The sequence below is a fragment of the Perognathus longimembris genome, chromosome 1 (assembly GCF_023159225.1).
Source record: "Perognathus longimembris pacificus isolate PPM17 chromosome 1, ASM2315922v1, whole genome shotgun sequence".
Taxonomy (NCBI): Eukaryota; Metazoa; Chordata; class Mammalia; order Rodentia; family Heteromyidae; genus Perognathus; species Perognathus longimembris.
Genome location: NC_063161.1, coordinates 111,432,141 through 111,455,379, shown reverse-complemented (window position 1 = coordinate 111,455,379; position 23,239 = coordinate 111,432,141). Strand labels below are relative to the sequence as shown.

Here is a 23,239-nt window from a genome sequence, read left to right as displayed (position 1 = left end):
AAGATTCTTTCTAGAAGTTATTTCTACCTAAGTCTTGAGAAACTTCAGTGTGGAAAATGTTTGCTACTACACAATGTGCTGCAAGTTGTCTGAGAGTCTGTGATGCTGCTTTTTACCCCCAAAAGTTTGCCTTGGCTGGGTCTTTGAAAATAATAATGAGACTTTTGTAAACATGGATAGGGAGAGCTCATGCATTTGCAAACCACGTACTGAGGGTCCGAAACATAAAGGCATATTGATAGGTAATGGATGGCAGAGTAGTCTGCAAAGTGAGTCCAGCAAAGAAAAATCATGGCTGGAGGAGATAATGAAGACAACATGTGGTTTGGGGGTCAATGCTTGCCTGTGGTTCTAACCCAGCAACAAGGAAGATGGAGGATTGTGGTCCTAAGCCAGCCTGGGCACAAAACAAATGACCCTATTTGTAACATAACTAAAAATACAAAATACTAGCAGTGGTTAACATGGTAAGGCACTTGCCTAATGAGTGAGGCCCTGAGTTGAAAATGCCAGCTTGGCTAGAAAGAAAGATACTTAGTAAGAGCAAGGCTGAAATTACAAGATACACAAAACATAGATACTGGGTTATTCCTCTGTGAAGTTTTCAGATCATTAAGAATAGTGATTTGAACACAATGGGGCTTAATAGCTATTGAATACTCAATTAAACGGCAGGTGCATGAATTCATGGATAGCACAAAAAGTTTGCACTTGAGCAGAACATGATAATGTTTTCTTCTATACAGGAAGTAGGAAGAAACCTCAAAGATTGGGACTAACTAATATTTAAGTATTTGGCTTTTTAATTATGTAATTTTTACAGTGAACTCATATATATACATATATGTATATATGTGTAGGTGTTTATATGTGCATATACACTGCATATATGTGTATGAATATGTGGGGTGTGTGTGTGTGTGTGTGTGTGTGTGTGTGTGTGTGTGTGTGTACATTGTATTCAGGTTAATTTTCTTTAGGGTAGGTACTTTTTATTATTCTAATGAAACCAAGAAGTCCCCACTTAACATCACCTAGCTAGTAGCCAGAGCCAAGATGCAATCTTGGCCTTCACATCTTTATGTCCAATATATTTGCATCTTACTTTTACAGCCTTTCCTCCATAGCTAAGTAAGAATGAAATGATGCTAATATTTTGGTATATTTTCTGAATCTCAATATTTAAGGAAAATTTGTGAAGAATTATTATGACAGTATGACCATCCTATAATTCTACCATTTCTGTTGCACATGACAGCACCTGTTTCAGCAACTCAAACACTAACTAGTTTACACTCCTTGTAAACTTAAAAAAAAAATTTTTTTTTTTTGCCAGTTTTGCGGCTTGAACTCTGGGCATGGGCACTATCCCTGAGCCTCTTTGTGCTCAAGGCAGTGCCATACCACTTGAGCCACAGTGCCACTTCCTAAAAATATTTTCTTCATGTAGATATCCATTGTATTTGTAAAAGGGCAATTGATACCAAACCACAGATTAGACTCATTGAAGTCAACAACTTTTCCATCCAGATAAAAGATATTATGTTGAATCATGAATCAAGGAAAGCAATCAAGGAAAAATGCCAATATTGCAAAAGCTCTTGTTAATATCACCACACTGAGAAACATACTGAAATAGAGACCAGTTCACCTAAAATATTAAGTAATCCTAAGGCAATATAGCAACCTATTGTCTCAATAGGAATATGTCCAATTAACAATTGGACATATCTATTGATAATAGAAACTGAGCTCCTACTGCCAAGTGTCTTCTGCCTTTCAAATAGGGCAGTTCTGAACTATATACAAATTATTCTGATTCATTTTACAAATATCCTTTTAAACTAAACATTCTATTTAAATTACTTGAATATAATTGGAAAGTTGAGTTTCAGTGTAAGATACCTTTTATCATCACAGAATTATGCTAACCTTTCCATAAGTTTGAGTGCTATTTCACCAACCTAATGATTGTTTTATTGAAAAAAAATGATACATGTGTACTTCTGTATATAAACACACATACATATGCAGATGCATAATTTATATATATGTATTAATAAAGTCATCAGATTTATTTGATCCTTGTTAACATTATTTAACTTACACTTACATTAAAAAGACTACCATACAAAAAGTTTCATTGATTTTCTACAGACACAAATTTCATAAGGTGTTGAGTCCACACTATAACCCAATGTTTAATGCTCGGCAAAGAATTTATTAACTATCTCAGTTCAGTTATAAACAATATAATGTAATGTTGAGGAATGCTATGCAACTACTTTATGAACTACTTTTAATTTATGACTCTGGGTCCAGTGACTTATTTCAGTAAGATAAATGAAACCCATCTGAATTAATTGATATCAGTTCACTTCTTTGTCTGCACCATTCTTGTTCTCTGTGCCTACTTGGTACAAAAATATTTAAATACTCAATCGAGTTGACAAACCAAAAGTGACTACATATTTTTATTTCTCCTTGTAAATGAGGCTTCAAGTAGCATAACTACCATTTTTGTTAGCAGCTTTTCCCTCTCCATATGATTTTTAAAAGATTCTATTTGACCTTGAATGAAGTGTTATTCATGACCTTAGTCCATTACTGCAGATATCAGTCATATTTATCAGCCTGCAGATTTTAATTTGACATAATTTGGCACCAAAAACAATCCAAACACAATCTGGTCACTTATCATTTATTTACATCCACCTAAAGGTTTTTCTATAGAATTTTATAGTCATGTCATATGCCTTTAAATAGACAGGCAAAACAGGGGAAGGGAACATTCTGTTGACAGGTAAATGTGAATCAATCTGGCTTCATTCAAAGGAAAATAATCAAGCTCTTTTCAAATAATATAAAATGCAAAATGATTGCATACCGGGGAGGAGGGGGCCTTATCAGTGTCTCTTCTCTGAGAAATGATTGCCATTTTCTAGCTGGAGAAACATATGCAGTGCTTATCTTGTGACTTCTCTGCCGTCTCCAATATTTATTAACAGTTGATTTTTCTGTAGTTGCTCTTTTTCCCTTCTTCCCTCCTTCAGTGTAAATTAGTTTCACCAAATCTACATCTCGCTTTCATTTTCTTATCAGTGGTGGAAGGAGGGTGATTATTTCATTATTGGTTTTGAGCAGTCTTTCCTATTAAGTCGTGAAGCTTTGGTTTCAGGCAGACGTTTAATGGGCTCTCTTTTGTTTTATTTGTCTCATCATCTTAATCAAAGTCCCCTGAGAAAGGGTATTTTATAGCAACAAACAAGGATAAAAGGAAATTATGAATTGTGGCTTCCACTGAAAATGAAGTATTCATTAGGAATTCCTGGTGGGATGAATATCAGGTCTTTGACTTCAAACATATGAAAATAATTGTACTCACCTACGAAAAACCTTTTAATAAGTATGAGGCCTGTCTTCCCTTCCTTTATTAGCCTAACACACAAGCAGGATCTCTCTTTAGGGGTTGAAGCCTTTCTATATTGTAACAATGTAGCTAGCAACAAGATTTTTCAGATCCTGAGTTTGTTTTCTTCTATGAGAATTGCATTCCCCTTTTCTATAATTCCAAACACTCTCTCTTTTTTTTAATCTCTGCAGCTTTTCATCTTTGCAATATAAATTTTAACATGAACTCTGATTTACTGAGCAGACACTGCCCTGGATTCTTGGTATTAGCTATTGTGAAAGAGTCATGCCCTCATTTTTAGATTCAGATGAATTGGAATAGTCTGAAGGTCTCAGTCCCACGCTGTCACACACTCCTTTGATCATATTTTGATAATTTTTTCAGAAGCAGTGCTAGAATCAGGTTAGATATTTAAGTAGAAGTCAGCATAGATTGGGTCAGAAAAGGATCTAATAAAATACAAAGTGCCTCCAAAATTGGTGTCTCAAGTTTTCTGTTATCTACCAACAAATGTAAGAGATAAAAAAAATAGTCCACTTCTGTATGTTTAACTTGCATCTTCTTTGCATTGAGACATCTTCATACACACATCTCTCTATATATATGTATATATATATCTTTTATATAATTAAATGATCTGAGGAACTAAAATATAAATTTTATTCCTAAGTGTTTTTACATTTATACATTAGGTTGTGTTGTAGTGCTGATGTGTGTGTGTGTGTGTGTGTGTGTGTGTGTGTGTGTGTGTGTGTGTGTGTGTTTGTCAGCCAAATAGTACTTTCTGCTTCAGATATCTCCGGTTGTCTTTGAAATATATGAGAGAGAACATGGGACATTGTCTTTCTTTGTGTAACTTCTTCACTTAACATAGGTCCTTCAGTTACATCCATTTGGCCCTAAATCATAGGACTTCATTCTTTACATGGACGAAAAGTATTCTATTTTATACACACACACACACACACACACACACACACACGTATATATCTATGACATATTACCTTTCTGGATCCCATATCTTGGCCATTGGGAATAGTCCAGCAACACAGAGTATACATAGTGAGCATGCAAGTTTCTTTTATGCTGAAATCATAGCCTTTGGATGTGTAATCAGAAGTGAGCTAGCTTGATCATATGAACCTCTGAACTGTTTGCTGCAGTAAGTGAAATACTCATTTATAATCCACTGACAAAGCATGACTTTCTTCTCATTGGCATTTGTTATTTTTCATCTTTTTGATGATAACTATTTTAACTGGAGTGAGATATCACTGTTTTGTGTTTTGTATTTTCATAACAACTAATGATGTTGACCACTTATCAATAAGTTGAAATTTGAGCCTGCGTTCATTCCAGAAATATTTACCATATAATACATATGCCCTGCCTATGCAAAATCCTAAGAACTACAAGTAGAGAAAAGGGCATTCCTTAGTTTCTGATCGTTTAATATAGTAAGTGGAGAAATAAGTATATAAGCAATTTCCAAACGTAAGTGACTGTAAAATACTAAGGCATCTAGTGGCACCTAACATAACATACACCAAAGGAAAAAGACATGAGGATGTTGATTTCTAATGTGTTCTGATATATGTGGAACAAAAAGTCAGGTTAAAAAAGTAAGCAAAAAATCAATGTTTCTATATTCTTTACTAAAATGGGTTTGTGATGAGTAGTTTCTAGATTTTAAAAAAGCCCAAATTCCTTTTTGTGCAGTCATCTACTGCCTCAGCCTGATCAAGTAAATAAGCAACAATACATCCCAAATTCCTCATCTGTGAAATGAGCTTTAATTAGATGTTGTCCAAGACTTCATCCAGCTACAGAATATTGTGATTTCTCCTGGCTCTAGAGGATATCCTTTCAAAAGCAGTTTCTATATGATTATTATAAAAATATTTTGCATATAAAAATTACCCACTTGAACCTTTTATAAATGACTGGGAAAATAATTCATATATGAAGATGGTGGAATTGAATTTCTTTCATTTCTGGGATGCAAGTTTTTTTTTTTCAAAATTAGTCTCAAGAAAATAATATGGTAAAGGTTAAAATAGCCTGATATGAAGTAGTTCTTCCTGGCAAAATTCTGTGTTTTGTGGCCTGTCATGAAATTTCTTATAACTGGCATATATAAAGGGAATCTTGGTCTAATCATTTTGGGGGGAAAACGCACAGAGACACAAATTATTTTCTCTGTAATTCTTTGGGCAGTTTGATTTGTAGTCTCATAACTCCATAGCGTATGAAACTCCTCATTGTTCTCCTTACTACATCATGGATGTAGCAGAGAAAACCTTGTACTAGGAAAATCCCTTAGTGACATTCAAGTTGTTGTTATTCAGAGTGCAGCCAACACTCTCCTACTATTCAACTAGATTCTAAAAAAGACTTTCTATTATGAATCTAAGCTTTCTATGTCCCTCTCCTTTGACTCTTTGAAAGCAAATCCCACTATCAAGTGTTATCAGTTGTCAAAGGTGTAACACAGAAACAACACATAAATACATAGAAGAGTCTAAGTGCTACAACAGCATTGAATAATGTAACTTGGCATTATTCATTCAAGTTGAAAATAGGTACACAAAATGATTCAGTAATATCACCTCTTACTATATCCAACATGCGTGCCAAGGAATATCTATAGAAATATTTCTTGTAGTATTAACTCTAATAGCTTTTCATGGATAATACTCTAATACCTATCAAAAACAGATTACAGACGTAAAGTATCTGTAACTTTTGACATGGATGCAACTGACCATACTATTAAGGAAACACAACAGACACAAAAATAGCGTGTTATATATAACTGCATATACATCACATTAAAGCCAGTAGTAATCTATAGTGTTACAACTGAAATGGTATCTCTTTGTCTTTGGTGAGAAGGGAGAAGCACTGTTGGTAGAAAACATAAGCCCTCTACTGCTATAAATGTCCTAGTTTTTCATTTTTTTCCCTAAGTGGTAGTTGCAGTGGTGTTTGCTCGTGTATGATTCATTGTGTATGTGATGTTTTATAATCACATTGCAGTTTCTAATTACATATTTCTTTTCAATTTTCTTAGGATAAAAAATGTAGGTTTCCAAAAAGTCTTTCTTATTCATATGTCTAGCCATATTACATTATGAAAACCTTATGTTCTAGTAATTATAATAAATGTTGCATAGTTTTTCCTAAGTTCTAAATCCCATAGTTAAGATGTATTAGTATTAAATAATTTTGTTACAATAGAAATAAGGTAGCAATTGTTATTCTTTTTAACAAACTTCAATCTACTTCACAAGGAATATATAATGGGTTAAAGATTGGCATTAGAATAAGGAAAAGAAGGAAGAAGATGGAAGGAATTGAGAAAGGGAGAAAGGGAGGAAGGAAGAAAGGAAGGAAAGAAGGAAGGAAGGAAGACTGATCAGCACATAAAATAAGGACAACAATTGTGCAAGATACACACTTCAAATTTTATTTTTTTCCTCAGCAGTTTGCTTACCTAATGTTTAGCATAATGCAAGAGGTTAGGAATTATCTTTATACTTAAATGTATGGAAATGTGAGGATACTGACAAAATTATGTAAAATTTATTCTAAATAAAGAAAATGAAACATTTCTAATGACATTTTAATATGTAACTTTAAGTTGTATAATGTTCAGAGTTCTTCATGCTAATGTACAATATGTTTTAAAGTTGTCTGCTATATTGATCATCAAGAAAGTAATTTTTTTATGCTTTAAAATAAGCTAAGTGGTTCTGATGGTTAATCTCGATTTTCAAACTCATTGGATAGAAAACTGTATAGAAATGGGTAAAGAACCTATGTCAGTATCTGTGAGGGCATTTCCAAAGGTGAATTTACAGGAAGTCTCTAACAGACTGGGTAGTTTCAGCCTTTTACAAAATTAAATATGCATAGACTGTTGGCAGGTGGTTGAATTGTACAAGGTGGGACCTAGTTGTAGATCACGCAAAGTACTTACTGGCTAATAGCTTGCCCTGGTCCCTTCCTGTTGGCTGTTTCTTTTCCATCACAATGTGAGCTACTCTGCAAAGCTCTCCTTTTCATGATAGATAGCAGCCTCTTAAACCGTGAACAAAATAAATTCTTTCATCTGTCAAAATGTGGTCATCAAGCTTGTTTTCCCTTAACTTAGAATAGTGAGGAATATGACACTACAGTATACATGTTCAGATGTGATATATTTTAATTATCTCATATGAAGCAGAGATCCTTCATGAAAGTTTGGAATTTTTATGTTATAACAGGTATATATATATATCAAAAATAAACACATATTGAGAAAATATAACATATTTTGCACAAAAACTTAAAATGTAACTTATTTTACCCTAATTAACGCAGCTTTTTCTAAATTTTCTTTCCTCAGGCATAAACTATATAAAAGGAAAGGCTATTTTGTAAACCATTGTTATTACTTTGAGATTTCAAAAAACTGAGTTTATAACAAAAGTGAAATAAAGACTTCAAAATACCACCCCCACACACGTGGGACAACCATAAGCCAGCTTTAACCTGTAGATGGACAGAACTATACTTGAATGCTACATCTGTTAAGGTATATAGTTTCTGTGGCTACAGTTATCAATCAGAACTTGGACAAAAAGAAAAACCATGAAAGAACCCTCACCAATAAGACAGTTCTTTGCTTGTTTCATTCTGTCCTGACAGCGGTCATATTCCATGAGCTGTAATCTGCCTCCTTGGCCAAACTTCATTTTCTCTTGCTAATCAAATTTATCAAAACTGTTTGTCAATCTCAGGGGAAAAATATGAGGTTGCAACTTTTTAAGAGTCATTTTGTGTGCAGTGGGCATCTCCACAGACCCTAACTAAGCATGACTTGAATAGGATGAACCTTTTTTGTAATATTGCTGGCCACTGTAAAAGAATTTCTGTTGCCTCTTCTGCCAGATCAAGAGGACAATGATTTGACTTTTGCTCTTTGTAAAGAAAGGTAGCATTTTAAAGACTGATTTCATAGACGAGAATAGAGTAGAAGTCACTAGAGGTTAGGAAGTGTAGAAAGGCCAACAGAGGAAGATTGAGATATTACTGGTTTCTATAATCTTTGTGACAAATTCAAGTGGGGTCTTGGGTCACCCCAAGGGAGAATTTATTTATTTGGGATCACAGTTATGAAGTTTCGTCCATGGTCACTTTGCTCTGTGTTCTTCGGCCTGTATTTGAGTATGTTACAGAAGCCACTCATGTCATGGTGTGTCCATGAAGCTGAGAGGAAGTCAGAGAATGCCTGTAATTAATCATTCTTCTGTTTTATCTGTTTTATCCCAGACCGCGCCCCCCCCCCCTTTATGGGATGATGTTGCTCACATTTAGAGATGATTTTCCCCTGTAGGAATCTTGTTTAAACACATAGTCACAAGCACACCCAGAGATCTGCTTTATATCTTAGGTGTTTCTCAATCCTGTCAAGTTTTCAAACAAGAATAATCATCACAAATAAGAAGTACCTTCATAGTACCTTCTACAGTAGGGTGACCTTGTCCATGTTTTACAGTAATTCATTATATATTGTATGAAGAACTAGAAGAGTCTGGAGTTTCCCAACACACATTAAAACAAATGTTTAGAAAGATGGAAAACATTACTCCAATTGTATCATACATTTTATACATGTAAGAATTACTGCATTGTACTTCATAAATGTGTGTGATCATTATGTTGCATTTAAAAATAAATAAGAGGGGCTGGGGATATAGCCTAGTGGCAAGAGTGCCTGCCTCGGATACATGAGGCCCTAGGTTCGATTCCCCAGCACCACATATACAGAAAAACGGCCAGAAGCGGCGCTGTGGCTCAAGTGGCAGAGTGCTAGCCTTGAGCAAAAAGAAGCCAGGGACAGTGCTCAGGCCCTGAGTCCAAGGCCCAGGACTGGCCAAAAAAAAAAAATAAAAATAAAAAAATAAAAATAAAAATAAATAAGAGATCAGGTACATGATACTCTGAAACACAATGGCAATTCATAATAAAAATGACTTCAATGTGCATTTACCTGACACACTAGATAGAAATGTTCTAGTAAGGTAAACTATATATAAACAAATACTCAAGGGGCTGGGAATATGGCCTAGTGGCAAGAGAGCTCGCCTCGTATACATGAAGCCCTAGGTTTGATTCCCCAGCACCACATATATAGAAAACGGCCAGAAGTGGCGCTGTGGCTCAAGTGGCAGAGTGCTAGCCTTGAGCAAAGGGAAGCCAGGGACAGTGCAGGCCCTGAGTTCAAGGCCCAGGACTGGCAAAAAAAAAAAAAAATACTCAAGGTATTTATGAATAATATCATAAAATCTAGCCCAAAGGTTTCATTCAGTTAAAATTTAAGTTTTGAAGCAGGATTTTCTATCTCCCATCAAATGTATATGGAAAAGAGAACTGTAGAGACGAATGTTAATGGGTACAAGGTTACATTTAGATAGGAGGAATAAATTCTTTAATATATTAGGACAATTGTGATTGACAGAAAGTGAGTATTTGAAACAGCTTCTACATGTATTTTTAATGTACCCAAGGAAAGGGAAAGTGTCCACGTTTGTTGATGTACTACCTTGAACTGATTATTATACATAGTATTCATGTTTCAAAATGCCAAACTATTCTCCATAAGCATGTACAATTACCATGTGTCAGTGAAAACTTATCTATGCACATGTGTAATTTTGTAAAAGCACTGCACATCTAGCTTCAAAAGCTTCATCTTCAGTCCTCAGAAAACAGCAGGGAGACCAGCCTATCCCCTCTCTACTTCCTTACATATATAAGACTAAACAACAAGGAAGTGAGACTTGAGTTCAATTCTACCAAACAATAGTTAATTTAACCAGCAATGGAATGATAGTAAAGACACAGGTGGGTGAGAATTATGAAAAGGACTTTTGGAAGTTGCTGAAAACAGGTGGTTGCCTGAAAGGAGAGAGTGGCTATGGTGCTTTTGCCTGTTTGTGCAGGGAGGAGAGAGATTGTGAGTAATAAACATATGAACCCACACTGTCAGACTTGATAGTGCTTGTCAGATGCCTCTATTTTTGTCTAAACTTCAAAAGCTATTTCATTGTAATATGTGAAGAGCAGAAGGTCTTGGGTTCTGTGATTGGTTATTGTTTTGAAAAGGAAAGAAAATTACCTTTCATTTTCTCTCCCTTGGCATTAAATCCCTAGCGGAGGTTCGAAGGACAATCCCAATCATTACACTGCAGCTAAGAGCCGTGGAGGCCTCTGCTTGCGACTAAGGCTGCGAGGGTTCTTACCACCTCACAAAAAGCCGGCAAAAAACTGAAGCCTACAAACAGTTTTTGGACACTGTCTCAATGTTTCCATGGCTGTGAGCTTCAGATTTAAATCAGATTTTGCCTTTAAGGCATTTAACAAAAGGTATTTTTTGATGTCTGTGCTAAAGGAAACTTTGCATTCCTCCCAAATGAATAACTTGATTTTGAAAAACATGTATTTCTATGACCTTTTCATGATATATCCTCAGTAATTCAAGTTATTAAAAACTGGAGTGAGATGGTCATTAGGTGCCATTTCCTGTGTCAGTGGCTCAAATCAAAGCTGGAACAAGATAAAAACAACCGCTATGGGAATACTATAGATTGCAATCTAATAAAGAGATCAAACAATCCAACAATACAGCGTGGGCAGGCTGCAAGCTGTAATAAACACTCAACTTTTAAGTGACTCAATGAGTGGAAATTTAGTTCTCTACAAAGAAATCTAGAGCAGCAGTGTTGCACATTTGGAAAAGTATCTGAACACATTGCCATGGACACAATACTGTGGTATTTACTAGACATTGGAAGTACAATGAGGGTGATCTGGAAGGAGCATGCCTTTTCAGGCTTTGGATCCCTCATTGAATTCGCAGGGATTGGATCTATTGATCAGGACCAGAGAATGAAGAATCATGGATGAGATGGCTTAAAATCTGAATCCACTGGGAAGATTGAAAGCACACAGTCACATCTAATTGCAAAAGATAATCTAGCTATGGGGTAGGGCAGCTAAGGAAAGCAGGCAGGTTTAGAATAAGCCAGTGTTTATGACACACGTATTGAGATCAGATGTGATATGGAAACAAACAGAGCTGTTGGAACTTCGACACTCCTCTGGTTGAAAATTAAAGTTGTTGGGATATTGAGGAAAGGTTTCTCCATAAGTGGAAACCTACTTTGCATGATAATAAGAGTTGAGAGAAAAGCAGACTGGAAAATAAGCAAAATCAACATAGGTCTGTGAAATCTTATATGTCAGGGAATTAACACCTTTCCCTCTGTTTCAAAGGTATAATAAATAATAATAATAATAATAATAATTAATAATAATAATAATAATAAATGCTGGGTGCTGATGGCTCAAGCCTGTAACCCTTGCTTCTCAGGATGTTAATATTCAGGTATCTCAGTTCAAAATCAGCCCAGGCAGGAAAGTCCATGAGACACATCTGCAATTAATGAACACTCCCCTGGCCCCTGAAGTAGATCTGTGGTTCAAGTGGTAGAGCACTAGCCTTGAACAACAACAAAAAAAGCTCAGGATTAGCTCCCAGGCTCTGAGTGAATTCAAAGCCCAGGACTAGCATACACACACACACACACACACACACACACACACACACACACACACACACTAATGATCAGATTATTTTAATGTGTTGACTAGTTCCAGGGTGAATAGGACAGACCGCAATTTGATTTAGCTTAGCTGTCATATTTACGTGATTCTTTTAGGAACTTATGGAAACCAATTCTATAAAGACCAAAGGATAAGTATTTTAAAAGGTGTTATATAATTATAGGCAGCAAGAATCCAAGACACTCAGTGAGCCTGAAGAAATAGATGTAAGAAACCAATTTAGTCATTTTCTGTTAGACATGATAAACTCAATTCAACATTTTTAACAAATACTCAGGATTGAACTATTTTATAACTGATGGGCAGAAGATATTTCCTCGTTGGCTTTAGAATTTCATTATTTCAATTAAAATTTCTGTTTTTATCAAATTGTTGCTAGTTTCTAATTATCCATCTTGCTCTTCTTCCTTTCCTTCTGAGTTTTCCTTAAAAAGCAAAATGGCAGAAACGTACTGCCTTGAAAGTAATTTAGGGTTTGAAACCTTTTTTAATTTCTTGTTCTTCTTTTCCAACTAGGTTTTGAACTTTTTGAGGCCAGGAACTGCTTCTGACAACCCCTACCTACGGTGGCTAACAAGGTATGTCTACAATACCCAAAATATTTCCTAACCACCTCTTATATTTGAACCCTAATTCCCAATGCATTAACAATGATAGGTAGCTGACAACAAATAGTGATGAGAACTGGCAGGTAAGTAGAATATCCAAATATTCTTTTTAGCTAATATTACTCTTCAAATATGCTAAGATTTATTCTTCATGGTAGATGATTAATCTTATTTTACAAAAAAAGAAATGTGATTTTTCAGTTCTGAGCCATGGGTGTCATTAGGTAGGAATATGGAGAAAAATTAAGCAATGGGTTAAAGTTTTGAATTGCAGCAGCAGATGCCTATAGATTTAAAAGTTGATTGAGTTTAGCTACTGCTGCTAGAAAATTATTAGCCCTAAGCAGTGATCCTGCCTACATACTTTATTTTGGTTCTTCTGGGAACCAACAAACCTATCTATTGTTAATGAGGAAATAGCATGAGAAAACAGATTAGCAAATAGATTAGCAAAATTTTAAAACCCTAATCTCTGTGAAACAATAATAGGTTATCATGGATATGCATTCTGTCCTCATTACTCTGTAACACAATTTTTTTTTTGCTATTAACACAGCTCTGTTACCTTATATATTCTTTCTCTAATACAAACAGTTCATTTATCATAATAATTTTTGCTAAAATCCTCTGCCAAGTAAATTTTCCTTCACTTACTGCAGCTTAATAGTGTGAGTCTAATCTGAAACAGGTAATTCTTTGAAATAAACAACTTCTGTGCTCTTTCTCTAAACTATTTCATCCATGGGCTTATCATTTAAGTATTGTTATCCAGTAAAAATATATACTGAATATTGAAATAAACACAAATGGCTTTTGACCCCTATGTTTATTTATATGCCTTATTACTAAAGTTCATGAAATTTAAAAGTGAACATGCTGAAATATTACTATCTGCTAAAATTTTAAATTATCACCTAAAAAAAAAAGACTTGTTACATTCTATGTCACTGTTTCCCTCTTTGGGGATTGATATTTCTTTAGACAGTAAGGAAAAGGAAACAGCTGCATAAAGAACAAGTATACAAAGTTCCCTCAGAAATCAAGGTGGTATTGAAGTCTAGTAAGATGAGAGTTAAGCAAACAAGAGGAAGGAAAATTGAAGTAAATTTATTTCAAGCCTTCATCTTATTTTCCCTTTGCTTCCTTTTTATTTCACTTATATGCATTAAGATTCAGCTCACCTTCTCCATTCAGCATTCTTTGATACACTTGGTCCAAATTGATGCCTTCTTCTGAGATCCTGTGTGTCTTTATTCATGACTCTTATGATGCTAATGCTTTCTGGTTCAGTAGTTTACACAGAATAGCTTCCCATTTTCTGAGTACATTATGTTCCAGAGTTCATTTACAAAACAGTTGTTTGGAAGTCCCAAGAAGTTATTCCTATAGAACTGATAATTTAAATAACATTGCTATTTTTGCTTTAGTTCTTTCTATCAGATCTAGTGCACATATAAATATTTCAAATGTACTTCCATTTATAAATGCTGTATGAATGCTATTCTGAGGGGAAATTTCATAAATGCTACAACAATACTTGCCTGGATTCTTCCCTACTTATCAACTCAAATTTGAGAATTCTACTGAAGTTTGTCAATGAGACTTGTCTCAAAAATGAAAATAATAGCTACCTACTTCTATAGCTGTTTAGAAGATAAATAAATTGATATATGAAAAGTGTTTTAGAGCCATACTTACTGTCTATGAGGAGGTACATAAGTTAGTCTGCAGATGTATATCACTGTTCTTTTTCACTTAGAACATCAGAAATCTAGTGGCCATATATAGGCATTTTTGAAATTAAAAATCTGCAACACATTTTAACAATTTAGCTCCTGAAGTTAGGATAGATACCTGAGTCATAGAATGCAGTTGCTATGGACCAGAAAGAAATTAACTACCTAGATCTAATGCCATTGTGACTTCTTGTAGTTACCAGGTTAATAAAAACCACAACACAAAGAAACACATACATTTCATATCATCACATAAATGAAATAAAAGCAAAAATAAAAATGATCACTACTGATAAGGTTCATACAGTACTTAGTATACATCAAGTATGATGTGAACATCTTTAAATGTTATTCTCACTCACCCTAAGATGATGAAGAAAATGGTGGACAGAAGGAAGCAATGATGGAGTAAGAATCCCAAATAACACATTGGAATGCCAATGTATTGAACCTAGAATCCCAAATCAAACAGTTCGAATTTTCCATTCTAACAAAGGTCCCACAGTGATTTGCAAACTAATATTTACAAATCACAATATTGTTTATTACTGGTCTACCACTTACCAAATGTAGACCAAGCTTTTTCCAAACCTGTCTTCTCTATTGCCACAAAAATAAAGTGAGTTGTGCAACAAGTGAATGAAACCAGAGTCCACTTTATTTTAGCATTATGTGTGATCAGTATTCCCCAAATTTCCTTCTCTTCCATTTATCTAAGACTATAAGCTCAGTAATTAGTAATTAATGCTGTTTTAAAGACCAAGTATTGCAATCTTTTTGCCAGTGTAGAATTTAAACATAAACATTATACATCAGCATTGAATGTAGACCTCTAATTTTAACACATTACAAAGGATTTCACTTCTTATACTTGCTGAAATATATCTTTTATCCCTTAAATAACCTTAAGCTTTATTCTTTATAAGCATATTTTGTGCAAAGCACGTGGTATGCATATTGTTACTCTTCATAAAAGAACATGCAGTTACTCTTCATAACAGAACTTTGAGGCCTAAACCATAATTGTGTCCATGCCAGAAAGAGTGACTTGAGAACTCAAAAAAAGCACATACATTCCCAAGTCATATTTAGTGGAAGTATGGTAATTCAGAACCAGATGAAACTCCAGAAACAATACAAAGTTGTGATAATCCCTGACTCAGTGAAGACAATCAAAACTGTCTAACTAGATAGCACAAAAATCAAGCCTTGTTCTCCTGCCAGTTCATCTTCATAAACTTTGGGTGTGTCTATGTCTTCTTATGCCTATATATTTTCTACAATATTTAGGACATTGTGGAAATTTATTTTTTTCATTTTGGCAAGTCCGAGGGCATGGACTCAGAGCCTAAGCACTGTCCCTGGCTTCTTTTTGCTCAGGGCTAGCACTCTGCCACTTCAGCCACATCACCACTTCTGGCTCTTTCTGTCTATGTGATGCTGAGGAATCAAACCCAGGGAGGGCTTCATGCATGCAAGGCAAGCACTCTATCACTAAGCCATATTAGCAGCCCCATTGTGGGATACTTGAAATACTCTTTATGATATAGAATACTCTATACTATAGTTAAGGGCTCACACAACATTTTGCATTGGGACATTAGCTAAATTTAGTTATTTTACTTAAGAAAATTCTCTTTCTCGTATATTTGTCAGTGTCGCTTTTACTAATAGGATTAAGTTGATGCTAGCCAGGAACTTAAAATGTCTGAATTTGGAAACTTACAATATGTGGGCTAAACAGAATACTACTGTGGGTTCTATAGCCAAGAGTTTTGCTTATTTTGGCAAGTTCAGTATAATTTGTTATAAATAATAGCTTGATTTTATGCTATGTGCTACATGTTTTAATATAAGGACCACTGCCAATGCTATGATTTCTTTTGCATAGAAATGGGACTAGCCTTCTAGAATTTTAGCTGACTCTTGGAATTTCATGACGAAAATGAGACATACCAAGATTTCTTTAAATAATTTTAAGCATTGTTTATAAAGCTCTGATTACCATTATTTTTGGAGACATAAACCAGATTTCCTAAGTAAAGATTCCGATGAGGTGACTCTAATTTTAGTTATTTTTAGTAAAGAAGTAATTAACATTATACATAGCAAGCACACGTTCAGATGTAACAGAGATCTTTGATTACAGTATTAACTTGACAATCCCAAGTAAATACAAGTTAATCTAATTAAAGGAAGGTTAATTGTATATGCAGAATATAAGACTAAAAAGGAAGAAAAACTCAGGATGTTCTGAGTATTTCTGCTTGAGAGAAATAAAGTTACATTTGTTCACTCAAGGCTAATGACAAAAACTTCACACTGTATGTATCATAGTTTAAAGAAAAATATATAAAAATTGAGTATCAATTTAATGCAGAAATAATAGTAAGAGCAAAGTCTTTCTATTACTGTGACAAAATAACTGAGAAAATTGGCTTAAAAAGAAGAGCAGTTTGTTTTAGAACAAAGTAACAGCAATTTTGATCCATGGTGGCTCCACTATTTTGGTCCCACATCATAAAGGTTCATTTACCTCCAGACAGTGCAACAAGATGATGACCAAGATTTATACATATATATCTTTTGAGAACATTCAAGATCAGAACTATAGCTAAGGCTGAAACATAGCTTTCCAGCATTGAAAGTCTATTATTTCAGTGATTCTTCATTGTTAGTTGACTTAAGAGTTTGACTCAATATGTCTGCAATTAAAAGGGTTAGAGAACATCAGAAATACACCTTAAAAGCCCCCAAACAATGATTTATACATGATAAATTTAACCCTAGAGAAGGTAAATGGCCCAAGTTAGAAAAGGTTCTTGCTAGTAAGGCTGTGACTCAATTATTTTGACACTGTATTTAGAACCACGTCATTATTTCAAGAGGACAAAGAAAGAAGAGGAAGGGAAAGTAATAAAGACTATGGGAGGTCACAATGCTCAATTTCTATGTCTATGGGAAAACTCACCTTGGCCCATAGACAATTAGTCTTTGATTAAAACTCTAATTATGAAAAAGATCTGCCTTTGTTTCTCCCCTTATACTTGTCTTTATTTGGGCTATGGATATTTCAATACAGAATATCCATAGCCCAACCACTCATATCATAGATTCAGCTGTTAAACATGTGAAATATTGCCCTAGCACATCGATTAAATACTTCTTGCTTCAGAATTAAATATCATCTGGCAAATGTTGTCTAGATACCTATGTAAGTTTGTGGAAAGCTACTATCCTCATATTAGGGCCAATGTACTTTGACTTTTTAACTTAACTATGCCACTGTACTTTTGGCTTTTTAAATTAACAATGTCTTTGCTGTGCTTAAAGTTGACAAAGAACAATTAAACTACAATCATATTTTATATGAATTAACATAAATAGAGAGATATATACAGACTTTTAAATTGGTTGGGTTATATTTTTCTTTTCTTTGAAGTGATTAGATTTAGCATCAAGTATTTGATATTACCTTAACAATATTTGTCAAAATATTACACCAATTTGCATTGAGTTGACTAAAAAAGGCATAAGTATAAAAACAAAACAGAAGAAAATATAACGTTTAAAAGAATAAGATAGTTACAAACATTAGTTTTCATTATTTTCCCTAACTATATATTATATAAAGAACAAGTGTTTCACTCTAGCTTTGAGAAGTACACAATTTGTTTCAAAAAATAGAAACTAAAACCTAAATATTGTAGACTTTTGAATTTATACCTAAATCCACTCAAAGACAAATATTAGGTAGGAAGAGAGATAATAGATAAACAGACAGACTGATAAGTAGATTGACAGATCTTAGTATGAATTTTGGCTAATAATCTAGAATAGAGTTCCATTAATATGGATTATCTTTTGAATTCCCAATTTAGGTATGAAGTTGGAAATCACTGGTTACACACAAAACTAAGAAATGGACAAAAAGTAAAAAAAAAAAAAGTTCTTTTGAGAAACAATGTTAGAAAGCAAACTGAATAGTCTTTAAATTCATAGTAGAGGAAAACATAAAGGCTAACTCCTAAGTACTTTTAAGGTGATATACTCATGAAAAGCAAACTAGACTATTTCTGGAAATAAATGATTGAATGAATAAACAAGTAATTGCAATCCAACACAACTACAAATGGTGGAATGTGAGAATAAAATAGGCTGGCATGCTAATATCCTTTTGAAATGTCAGCATTTCATCTATAGTTCATCTATCTCAAATTTTCCACTATTTTTGTACAGAGAGAGGAAGGTGACAGGATGTATTAGGGAATCAATCTTATCATTAACTTTTTACTGCATAGTTGCTGGACATTCACTACCCAAGTGTGAACTGGAAATTCAACCATAACTGATCAGATAGTGTTTTGAGCTAATGATTGATTATATAAACCAGGTGTGGTGGTTCATAAATGTAAACACTATTTTTGAAAACATGAGGCAGGTGTGAGGTTGAGGCCAGACTGAGCTACATATGGAGTCCCAGGCCACTCTGGGCTATATAAGGAGACTATACTCCTTTACTATTGGTTTGCTTGTTTGCTTTGTAAATGATTTGTTGTTTATATTTAACCTACTTCTTAAATATCCAATGCTGTGAAGACAATGGTGCCTCAGTTGGGCTACATTGACCACAGGAGCATTGCACTAACTACCAGAATATCTATGAAGAGTGGGAATAAAATAGGGTCACACAAAACCTTGTCAAATCAGTACCATCCTTTGTCCTAGGTTTATAAAACGTATCAAAGCTTACCTTGAGTACATTTGACAAACACGACCTGTATATTCCTATATAATTTATGGAGTAGAATGAGATGGAACTAAAGATAATATTTTATAGAAACCTTGCTTTTGTTTTTTTTGGTTTGCTTTAGGAAAACACATCCGAGGAATTGGTGTTGGGGATCCAAGTAGTAGAGCTCTAGCCTTGAGAGAAAAAAAGAGCTCAGAAATGTTCAGGAACTGAGTTTAAGCTCCATGACCAACAAGAAAGAAGAGAAAGAACAAAAGAAACAATGAAAGAAAGAACGAGAGAAAGAAAGAAAGAAAGAAGGAAGGAAGGAAAGAAAGAGAGAGAGAAAGAAAGAAGAAAGAAAGAGAGAGGGAGAGAGAGAGGGGGAGGGAGGAAGGAAGGAAGGAAGGAAGGAAGGAAGGAAGGAAGGAAGGAAGGAAGGAAGGAAGGAAGGAAGGAAGGAAGGAAGGAAAGAAAGAAGAAAAAACATTAGCTAAGTGGACATTATAGCAACAGAACAACATATTGGTCAGTTTTGGAGATTAGAAGTCCAGTACTATCACTCTAACAGATTTGTGTGTGAGAGGCCACCTTTTTTCTTCTTCTTCTTCTGTTTGTTGTTGTTGTTGTTGTTGTTGTTATTGTTGTTATTAATATTGTCATTATTTCTGTCTCCTCCTTCAGTGGAATGAACAAGGTAGTTTTCTGTGGCTTCTTTATAGAAACATGAATCTCATTGATGGGGCTCAATTCTCATGATATTATCACTTTCCAATGCCTCCACCTGCTAATTCCATCCCATTCAAGATTAAGTTTCAAAACATAAATTTTGGAGTGACTTTCCAATACTCAGACCATAGTAAGTCTTATGTTTGGAATACCCTAGAGGACATTAAATAATTCACAGCATTCAAACGATGGCACTAAGCTGGATGGTAACTCAGTGGTATAGTGCATTCTTATAAATGAGGCCCTGGGCTGGATACACACCACCATCCAGGTGGGGGGGTGTGGTTGCAAAGCTTTTTTAAAAAAATTAAGAAACAGATTTCTGAATGACTTAATATTTTGGTGTATAATTGTATTTTATATTATATTTTAAGTACTTAAAATTTAAATACTTAAATATTAGAAATTTACACTTATTCAGTGGGATTATGGACTATCTTGTATAGTGTTTTTGGTTACAAATAGGTGTTTACAATTGATTTTGTAGGACAGCAATTTATAAACACAATAATGCCAAGGTAGGGCTATGTATATATCATAAAGCATGTATATATGTTATGTTTTTATTTTCACTCATGAAATATTTTTAGGAATTATTCTACAAATATTCCTGTCTTATTAATTTGATAATTCTGGAGATACATTGTTTTCCTACAATGCACAAAATCTTGTGTTCAATCCCTAGCCTAATAAAATAAAAGAGACAAATTATTTGCACATATTTTGATAGCATGATGTTTAAGGTAGAATCATGACATACATAGGCTAAATTCGTGCATAAAAATAGGATGCCTACACTCAGCAAATACTAAGGATACAATCTTCAATGAAAACATCAAGTGGGTAGGCAGATGGGAAGAACAGAGAAGCTGAGAGTGTGGTAGATGGTGATGAGCAGGAGTAATGTTTAAAATATTCAGCAAGCACATTGCAACAGTCCATCAGAACAGACCCCCGACTTGTAGAACGTAAGCTCATCCTTGCTGCTGAGTATCACAAATGAACACTAGGAGGGGGGAAAGAAAGCAAAAGATGAAGTAATGAGTCCGTTATGTACACAGTAAAAGAACATTCTAGATAGAGAATACAGTAGGAGCTTTTCTCCAGAGAAGAAGAGACAGTGTAGACTTAGCTGGAGTTTTACATACAGAGGAAATAGGAGAGATGCCTAGGTAGAAATCTAGGTCATTATCGTTCTCTGAAAGAATTCTGATCTTTAATCTGAGTTAGATGGTCTTTCATGGAACATTTGGAGCAGAGAGACTGACGTGAGCAGATAAAACATTTTTAAAGAACTCTTAGGGCTTTGATAGCAACTGAGGAACCTGGGCAAAGGAAGTTGTAGAAACATTAGGATGGAAGGCATTGCAATATGGAGGCAGGCTTGGACCAGATGAGAGCTTCTGGACTTAGAAGTTGTTTGATTCTGTAAGATAGAATGCCTGGATGTGCAGACCTAGCAGCCATGGGTATGGGAGAGAGGACTGGAGAATGCCATCCACTAGAAAAACCAAGTGCATTCAGCAGGCCAAATCCTCTGCAAGTACTTTGAGAAATAAAGGGGAATAAGAGTGATAATACCCCTCTGGCATAGATAGCCAATTCAATAAACAATTACAGGAGAGTGCAGTTTCACCACAGTGAGGGAAGCACAGGGCCTATATAAAAGGGCTTAACATAGCAAGAATGATCAAGGGTTATTTCTCTAGGAATAAAACCAATATCTGAATTAAAATGATTAATCACACCTATTCAGATGAGGAGACAAGATGAAGAGAGGAAAAGCTATATTTATGTGTGTGTTATCACCAACAGGTTAATTTGCTAATATTTCATTGATGTTATTATTGACATGTCTCTTTAGAGAAAGAATATTTCTACCAACATAAGTTTTTCCATGGCAGGAAATTGGGCATAGATTATATTCTTAACTCATTTTTTCTATCAAGAAATTTTAAAGAGCATCCATGTTTGATAGGCTCTGTATAATGAGTGCTGAGTAGTGAAATAGGATTAATTACATCTGGATCTTTCCCATAAAGACCTAAGAGCATAGGTTTAACTTCCTAGTTAAGACCAGAGTACTTAATTAAGTCCACTAGGAAATTAATTAAGTTTTTCAAGTTGTTTTTACACTGGATATGTAATATCACCTGTACTGTGAATTGCTTAATTTACTCTAGCTTCTCTAGAGATTGGGCCAAAGGCCTAGTCCTAGTTTTTATTCACCCTGTGGTTTCCCTAGCAACTATCATTTAGATAGATATCTCATTTAGAATAATACTCATTAAATAATAGATATATTTATCAGTTCTCATCTTACTTTTTGATAAGATCATTTAAGACCACTATAAAGGACTGATGTGTGTGTGTGTGTGTGTGCGCGCGCGCGCTCATGGACTTTTGTTCTGCAAACTTTTATTTAATCTATGCCTTATATCACTTACTCTATATCATTGCTTGTGGAAAGGCCTTTTCATGTATATAAAATCAATCAATAACGTTCTTGAACTTGGTACTATATTTCATCCTTTTCTACCTACAAGTTGTCTCCTCTTTCTTATAACAAATACTATAACAAGATTCCCATTGCTACCAAGGTATATATTGTTGAAGCTATTTTAAACTCTGGTTTCTTCATAAATTTCTATTCCTTACTTCCTTTATTGATAATATAATTTTTATTACTTATCCTATTTTTACTATCCTACTTATAATTGCCAAGTAGATTAAATTTTATGGTTTTTGATTTGGTTTTCATTTCTCTCTGTATTTTGTAGGGGGGTTGTGTATTTGTTAAATTATCATTAAGAAGTTGTATAAATGAGGGAGGAGGTAACAAACAGTACAAGAAATGTACCCAATGCCTCACGTATGAAACTGTAACCTCTCTGTACATCACTTTGACAATAAATAAGAAAAAAAACTTATATTAGACAATCCAAAAAAAGGAGTTTCCAGTTAACAAAGCAATTTATGAACATATCTTGATCAATGTCACCCTTTCAACATTCTCACCCATTCCATCCCTAACTTCCCCTTCCTCACTCTTCTCAATTTTATATCCTGTTTACTTATAGACATCTGATCTGGTCACTTTTAAATTTAAGATCTTTGAATCACTTCCTGTATTTTCTATGCCCCCTCCCTTGTAGAGAAAAGTTTTCTTTCTAATTATTTGTGAAATTAAATATAATTTTGTTCCTATTGCAATGAAAGGCCAATAATAATTATGAACTTATTTTAACGTGAATATGATTTTGTAATCAGTTACTCCATTTCATACCAATTTTGCTTTCACATTTTGTAGGCTAAAAGAATTGATCTGGCAGCAAACAAACTCAAAGTT

The 23,239-nt window shown here is 34.4% G+C and overlaps 1 long non-coding RNA gene across 1 annotated transcript in view; it reads left to right on the top strand.

Annotated features, from left to right (window-relative positions):
• Positions 1–12,768, top strand: part of LOC125353772 — a 581,800-nt gene extending 569,032 nt beyond the window's left edge. Inside the window, exon 7 of the long non-coding RNA XR_007211352.1 lies at positions 12,602–12,768. This is a non-coding gene — a long non-coding RNA (uncharacterized LOC125353772). The remainder of the gene's footprint in view (positions 1–12,601) is intronic.
• The last annotated feature ends 10,471 nt before the right edge of the window (positions 12,769–23,239 follow it).